An 8,638-nucleotide genomic window follows, 5' to 3' on the forward strand; every position below is an offset into this window, starting at 1 on the left:
CTTGCCTTATTGATGTCACTATGAACATCGATGGCGACATCTTTCTCAAAGATAAAGTCCAATGGCGATCTTGGCAAGTACCCATAACATGCCTCAAATGGCGATGTGTTTGTGGGAGAATGCTTTGCCCTATTGTATGCATGTTGTATGTAATGCAATTGTTCATCTCAAAACTTGGGATGTTTGTTGTAACATCCTCTAAGAAGATGTATTATTGTCCTGTTCACCACCTTGGTTTGTCCATCTTTTTGTGGATGAAAGGATGTACTCTTCTTCAACTTAGTGTCCATCATGTCCCACAAATTTGACTGAAAATTCCGAACAAATCAAGAATCTCGATCACTTACAATGGAAGTAGGAAGACCAAAATGAACCCAAATGTTTTGAAAGAAAAGATGAGTTGTTTGTTCAGCTGTAATTTTATTTTTGCATGGTGTTAGTATACACATTTTTCTGAACTTGTCTACAACTACATACAAGTAATCATGACCGTTTCTTGACAATGGAAGACCTCATACAAAATCCATTAAGATACTCTCCCATGGACGTGAAGGTACTAGAAGTGGAGTGTACAATCCTAGTTTCCTATTGCTAGGCTTACTTGTTGCACACAAAGAACATCCTCTAATGAAACGAGATACATTATCAAACATGTGTGGCCAATAACAATACCTTTAGAGATTCACTATTGTTTTTCCTACACCAAAGTATTCAACAATCAATGAAGTGTGGGCTTCCCTTATGATAATGTTTCTTTCTCCCTGTGGAATACACAACTTGCCCAAGTGATACAACAAATTGTTATGTACATGATAATCCAAATCTTCAATTTGGTTTCCTTGACTCAAGCTTGCATACACATCTTGAAAGTCAATATCATATGCATATTGTTCAATGTAACTTTCATGCAAAACATAATTATGCTTGAGTATAATAGATGAATTTACAATAGACCTAGAAAGCATATCAACTACCTTATTGTAGAATCCCTTTTTGTACTTGATAACCAAATGAAATTGTTGTAGAAAACCCATCCATCTGAAGTGTCGTGACTGCTGCAACTTTGACGGAGACTATAAGTACTGCAATTGTTGATGGTCGGTATGGATAATGGTATCCTTTCCCATCAAGTAATGTTTCCATTTTTTGACACTTTGTACAAATGCGTAAAATTCTTTGTTATAAGTGGGATAGTTAGTCACGGCTCCATTAAAAATTTTGGAATGAAATGAAATGGGCTTATCATGCTGCATAAGAACTACTCCCATGGAGTAATCACTAGCATTTTTTTAAATCTCAAATGGTTGTCTAAGATCCAGAAGAGCCAATACCAGTGCTTAACTAATCTTTTGCTTCAAAGCATCAAATTCTTTCTGTTGTACATCTCCCCAGTGGAAGACTTTCTTGACACTAGTCAATGCATGTAATGGAGCTACAATGGAAGAAAAATTAGCAATAAATTTCCTCCAATATTGTGTTTCCCCTAAAAATCTTCTTACCTCTGTAACTGTATTGGGCTTGGGCCAATTCAGAATGAACTCAACTTTAGAGGGGTCTATCTTCAGCTCACCTCCTCCAACAATGTGTCCCAAATACACTAAAGAAGTCTTGCCAAATTCACACTTCAACATCTTTAAAAACAACTGTTCTTTTCTCAAGACATCAAGTACTTTGTTTACATGCATGACATGTTCATCTCTAGATTTTCTGAATATGAGAATATCATCTAAGTACACAATGACAAAGTCATCTAGAAATGGTCTCAATACATCATTCATAACTCTCATGAAAGTAGTTGGAGCATTTGTAAGACCAAAAGGCATAACAAGCCACTCAAACAATCCTTGTTTAGTTTTAAATGCGGTTTTCCAAATGTCTTCTTCAGCTATTCTAACTTGATGATAACCACTTCGTAAGTCTAACTTAGTGAAATACTTTTCATACCTCAACTGATCAAGAAAATCATCAATTCTTGGTAGTGGATAACAATTCTTTACCGTGATTTTGTTCAGTGCACGAAATCCACACATGCACCAAGTCCCATCCTTCTTTGGCACCAAGACAATGGGAGAACCACATGGCGAAGTAGATGGGCATATGATACCTTTGTTCAACAATTTTTGAATTTGCTTCTTGATTTCCATGCTCTCCATAATTGACACGCGATAGATGCCAATGTTTGGAAGTGGAACATCCTATTGCAACTATATCTCATGTTGAATTCCCCTCTTGGGAGGTAACCCATTTGGTTCCTTAAACATCTCGCCATGTTTGCTTACCACATCAAACAAATCAGATTTCAATTTTTCATCACAACCTTCAAAAGATTCATAGTCAATATCATTCTTTTTCTTGATCATGAGAAGCACAAAATTTTTACTTGCATTTACTAGTCTCTTCATCTGCCTTGCATTAACCAAAGAAATGTTCAGCTTTTTGCGATGGTCTCTCACAATGTACTCCACCCCATTCTTGAGCAATAAGTATTGTTTTCATGGTGATAAAATACTGCTTTCTTATCATACAAATAAGGACTACCCAAAATGATTCCTGTGATGTCAAGTGGAACTACATCTAACTCAACTTCGTCAATGAACTTTTGAGTAATGGAAAACTTGAATAAGAACTTCCTTGTAACCTGTAAATTTGCATTATTGACTATCCAACCCATTGGATATGGCTTATGATGAGGTACAATTTCAAGGTTAAGATTTTTGACCAAGTCTTCTGAAATTAAGTTTGATTGTGACCCACTATCAAATAATACATCTATCTTTGTATGATTTGAAATTACCCTTACATGAAACAACTCTATTCTTGATTCTTCATTTGGAGTGTTGTTCTGACTGTGTGAGGAACTAGTGCTTGCAACAACTTCTTTTCCTTTTGTGACCATGGCTGAAATCTTGGTCTCATCACCATAATCTAATCCAAGGTCATGTTGTGTGGTAGCGGTCGTCTTTTGTTTTCCCTTATTGTTTTGTTTCTTAGGCCTTAGTTCGGGATGTAATTTCCAACAATGGGCTTCATCATGCCTAGCTTTGGAACAATGTTGGCATATGGTTTTCTCCCCTTCTTTCTTCACACTTGCATTCTTCTTTCCCTTCCATTTTCCTCCCTTCTCTTTCTCCTTACCCTTGAAAGGCTTCTTCTTACTACCCTCTTCCTGAATGTTCTTTCCCTTGCTTCAAGGTGCGTGGCTTGCACACATACCTCATCCAAATTGTTTGGATTGAACATAAGGATAATATGTTTTAAATAGGAATGTAAACCCCCAATATATTTCAACAGTGTATCTTGGGAATTCAAATTTACTCCTAACAATAAAGCCCTCTTTCTAAACTCCTGGTATAGTCTTGGACTATTTGGCCTTTAACCTACCTAAAATTTTGCCAACTCATAATGGCTTTTTGCATATAGGCTAAAGGATAAAACTGTCTTTTAATTGTAGAAACAAATTCAACCTAAGAAATGGATACCTTACCATGGATTCACATTTCCTCTTGAGTCTTTGCTTCCCACCAGACTAATGCTGCTCCTTCTAGCCTCAATGAAGCCAACTAGATATTTATGTCATCTTCTTGAAGGTTCTGAATTCTACAGTATACCTCCAATTTCCGAATCCAATTGTCTAACTTTTCTACATTAACCTCAACATTATGCATGGTAAGTTCAAACTTAATGTCTAATTTGAGTAAGGGAGTTTTTCCTTTTGGGGTTTTTGAATGAGTATGGACAATTTCGGTGGTGGTAGTGGAAGATGATGCTATATGTGATGATGAAGATGATGAGGAAGATGGTGAAGATGGTGGAGATGGAGGTGGCTTTCCTCCACTACCCTTTGAATCCTTCTTCTCATCTTTTTTATCCTTTGAGCTTCCTTCTCCATGTGGAGGCTTAGAACTCTCTCCAACCATTATATTCCTCTCTTCATAGAGGACTTTAACCATCTCAGTTAAAGTATAGAAAGCTTTCTTAAATGCTTCCTCTTCTAAAGAAAGACCTTCAGGCTCTCTTTCTCCAGACATAATGGTTGTGGATTCAGGCTCAAAAACTAGTACTGCTTGTACCTCTTCAATCTCAATTGAAGGCAAAACTTGAGGTGTTTCAAGTGCAGCTAGAATTGGAACTTTGGGTGGAGATTGTGGCCTTGTGGCTCTCCTTCTTCTGGGCATTACCTCAGGAGTTGAAACCAAAAATTTCCCCCTGCCCCTCTCTGCAACTTTAACCTTGTAAACATCACGATTTTGCAACCATTAAAACCCTACTTGCACAAAACTCAAGCAATCAAGCAAATAAACCTTTGCTCTAATACCAACTTGATCTGTTATTGAATGTTAGTTTTGTTGTGCTAATTTCAATTACAGATTTATAAACAAATGCTTGTCCATTGCTTCATGTGCATGGTTCTCTTATGGTGTTTGTGATTGGAAACAAGTAAACTTTATCAAGTTTTAAGTGAAAGACTTGAACAAAATATCATCAAAAACAAGCGTTGAACAATAGCAATTCAAAGTACAACAAACCATCAATTTGAACACTTCACACAGTGTTTTGATGAAGGAGTTCACCCCTCCTGGGCTACATCTCCTTAGTCTAGCTTCCATGGTTTGGGCCTCTGTATTAGCTCAATATGGAAAAAAAAATCCTATTTACAAAGCTCTATTGCTCTTGAAACCTGTTCCAATGTGTTTAGAATGTCGAAATTAGCTAGGAACACCTTTTCCTGAGCTCATGTTATGCTCTTAACCTGCAAAAAGATACCCAAATACAGAATATGCGAAGAAAGATACCCAGAACATAGAACAGTGAGAGACAACAACAAATATTTTATTATTCAGAAAGCAATGTTCACTGGCCTCTTCGAGGGGGCAACCTCCAATAGAGCAGAGCTCGATACAAAAATAAGACACGATGCTCCTCGCAGGGAGTCTCTATCCTTTATATATGACTCATACATGCAATACCATGGATCAATACCATGGGTTTTATTAATACCATCTATCTAATACCATGGCCCATTTGCAACTAACTGTGGTCCCATCATTAATTGCGGGTTAACCACTTACAATTATTAATATGGGCTTTATTGACTCTTTACTATGACTCGATCCCACTACATAAATAAGGGGGTTAGGGTGGGACCCTAACATGCCCTCCCCCTTAAGAATAGCCTTGTCCTCAAGGCTGAAGCTGCAGAAACTGCTGAAGAATAGTGGCTGGTTCCCAAGTTGCATCTTCCGGAGAGGTGTCTTTCCACTTGACGAGAACTTCCTTAATCATGCGGCCACGCAGGTGCCTTTCTCGTGTGTCTAGGACCTGTTCAGGTTGGAGCCAGATTGACCCTTCCTCGTCCAATTCAGGTAGACTGGTTTGAATTCTGCAATTGTTCCCAATCACTTTCTTGAGGCATGAGACATGGAAAACTGGATGGATTTTTTCAGTAGGCGGCAAAGCCAGTTTGTAGGCTACTTCTCCAATGCGCTGAAGTACTTGATATGGTCCGTAGAATTTTGGAGATAGTTTCTGACAACCCTTGTCTTTGAGTGATGTTTTCTTATATGGTTGCAGCCTCAAAAAGACCTGATCCCCTTCTTGAAATTGGCGCTCTGAGCGATGCTGGTCTACCTGTTGCTTCATGCGGTTTTGAGCTTGATGAAGATTCTCTCTAAGATGGGCGAGCATGGTTGCGCGGTTTTGTAGGAGTTGATCCACTTCTTGTACCTTTGAGCACCCCTTGATATAAGAAGTAGGAGAAGGAGGGAGTTGACCATATACTGCTTCATAGGGAGTCATTTTGGTGGTGGCATGATAGTTGGTGTTATACCACCATTCAGCCAGAGGTAACCACTGTACCCAAAGATGTTGCTTTTCTGAAGTGAAACACCTAAGGTAGGTTTCCAGACATTTGTTGACTGCCTCAGTTTGACCATCTATTTGTGGATGATAAGAAGTAATGAGTTTTAGTTGGGTGCCTTGTAGCCTAAAGAGTTCCTGCCAAAAATTACTGGTGAAGATCGGGTCGCGATCGGACACAATAGAAGTGGGCATGCCATGCAATTTGAAGATCTGATCCATGAAATATTGAGCACCAAAGTCGGTGTAAACGGGTGGGGTAGGGCGCAGAAATGGGCATACTTCGAAAGTCTGTCCACAACCACCATGATCACTGACTTATTTCCTGACTTTGGAAGACCTGTAATGAAATCCATAGAAACCTCCGTCCATATTGCTGCCGGGATGGGCAACGGTTGTAATGTGCCTGGTTCTTTGACAGTCTCCCCTTTGTGGCGTTGACAGACATCGCATTCTGCTACAAAAGTAAGGATGTCCTTTTTCATGCCTGTCCAAAAAAATGATCTTCTGGTGCGAGCATACGTCTTCTGAAAGCCTGAATGTCCTGCAATGGGGGATGAGTGCAATTCTGCCAAAATGCGACTTTTGAGGGTGGATGTTGGTGATATTACGACTCTGTCCCTGTAGCGAAGAATCTCATCCTGCCACGAGTAGCCCTTGGTGGAATTTGGATCCGCCTGCAATTGAGAAATGAGTTGGGAGAGCCCAGGATGTGAAAACCATTCCCTGCGAGCCTCTTCAATCCATTCTGGAATGGGAAGGGAAATTGCTAACAGGGTACTTCCCTCCTCAAATTGGCGAGATAATGCATCTGCTACACTATTTTCTTGCCCTTTCTTGTAAATCATCTCATAATCATATCCCAGCATTTTGGCGAGCCATTTATTTTGTTGTGGGGAGGATAGGCGTTGCTCCAAAAAATATTTAAGACTGTGATGGTCTGTGCGGATTTGGAAACGTCGCCCCAATAAGTAAGGTCGCCAGGTCTCTACTGCATGTAAAATGGCCATCATTTCCTTCTCATAGGTAGATTGGCCCAGATTCTTCCCACTTAGTTGTTGGCTTGTGAAGGCCAAAGATCTCCCTTCCTGCATTAAGACCGCCCCAATAACCGTACCCAAAGCATCACATTCAATGAAAAAAGATTTGGTGAAGTCAGGGAGTGCTAAGACTGGAGTGGAACACATGGCATTTTTGAGAGCTGTAAATGCCTGTTGTGCGTCCTCATTCCAGAAGAATGAATTTTTCTTCAGGAGTTGAGTGAGGGGCTTCACTATTGGTGAGCTCCAGTATTGTAGCAATAATGCTACAACTCCTGGGGCTTCCTGTCTCTTAATTTTATCAACCCGGTAGTTCGTACAAACTTGGAAGCGACGGTGCTATATGCACAAGTACTAGCTCTTGTCGCAGCTGTCACTTGGTCAGCTGACACAAGTCCACTAGGGCTCAAGCCAACTTCTATAGGCTCTCAGAAGAAGCTTGCTAATTGATGGACGAAAGCTATTCTCAAAGGAAAGCTACTCTACTTGACAAAATGAACTGAAAGCAAATCAAAGCATGTAAACCTAGGAAACCCTAATTTAACTAGTCTAACCTCTACAATGCAAAGAATGTGAATGAAACTTCTACCAATGCTGTTGTTACCTCTAATAAGTGCAAATGCATGGATCTAAACTACTTGCATCATGAAAGATATGTTTTTGTATTTTTCCTTTAAGTGTGTGGAATGATTGTGATTTTGTGCTAACTAGGGTTTGGTTGTGCAGATGGGATGGAGAAGGAAGGAAAGCGTGGGAAAGGTTGGGGAGGCTAGGAGAGGTCCCTAGGGATCCTTAGCATCCATCCACAGAGGTTCCTCACGTTCAGAAGCTCAGCAACCGAGTGAGTGACCTCCTACAGGATGTCTGCAGGGGATCCTACAGGATACTCTGGTTTCTACAGGATGTGCTGTAAGTCTTCTACAGGATGATTGGCCGTGGAGGTTTTGGGAGATGATGGAGTGTTGGAGTGGTGTGGGAGGCTAAGTGAGATGGAGATGGACTTGATGAGGGCTCAGGAGCTGGAAAATCAGATGAAGGAGGAGTGTATGCAATGGTTTGATGATTGGAAGGATGGAACCAACGAAAGTTGAAGGAGATGGAGCTATGTGGGAAATGAGAGAGTTGGAGGGTAAATGAGTGAGACAGAGGTTAAATAGAACTTGAGGAGATGATGAAGGTGCCCTGCATATTGTTTACAACTGAACCAACAAGGACATGCAAGAAAACAAAGATCTAGTTATGAAACCTATGACCTAGTTACTTTACTCTAATCTGACCTAACAGCAAAGGAAATGAACAGAAGTTTATTTGCAGTGAAACCATGTGAAACAATTATGAAACTAAGTGATTATAAACCTAAACATGCATCCAAACTGATATCAAGTTCTGCAAATGAGATTCAAACACTAATGATTGCATGGTGAAGCAAAGAAAGTGTTTTTGTTGGCAGCAAGGTTACATTGGTCCCAGCTCATGATTCCACTGAAGGGGAGGTGAGATCCAAAGTACTTGGTAGCCTTTTTCTGAATATATTCCCTGTGATTAACCTATCAAGCAAATATGAACATTCAAAACCTTTTCTAATCATCAAAAGCAACCTAAACAACAACGCAACATTTAAATCCAAATAGAAGATTTTATTATGAGAATGCAGCGAAGACACATAAGGATAAACAAGGGAGGTACTGGGGGCTTGAGATGGGCCCAACCCCAAGAACTACAGCCTCCCAAGAGAGATTTAG

The sequence above is a fragment of the Pinus tabuliformis genome, chromosome 6 (genome assembly GCF_031772625.1).
Source record: "Pinus tabuliformis cultivar Carrire ecotype Pingquan chromosome 6, CPIR1, whole genome shotgun sequence".
Taxonomy (NCBI): Eukaryota; Viridiplantae; Streptophyta; class Pinopsida; order Pinales; family Pinaceae; genus Pinus; species Pinus tabuliformis.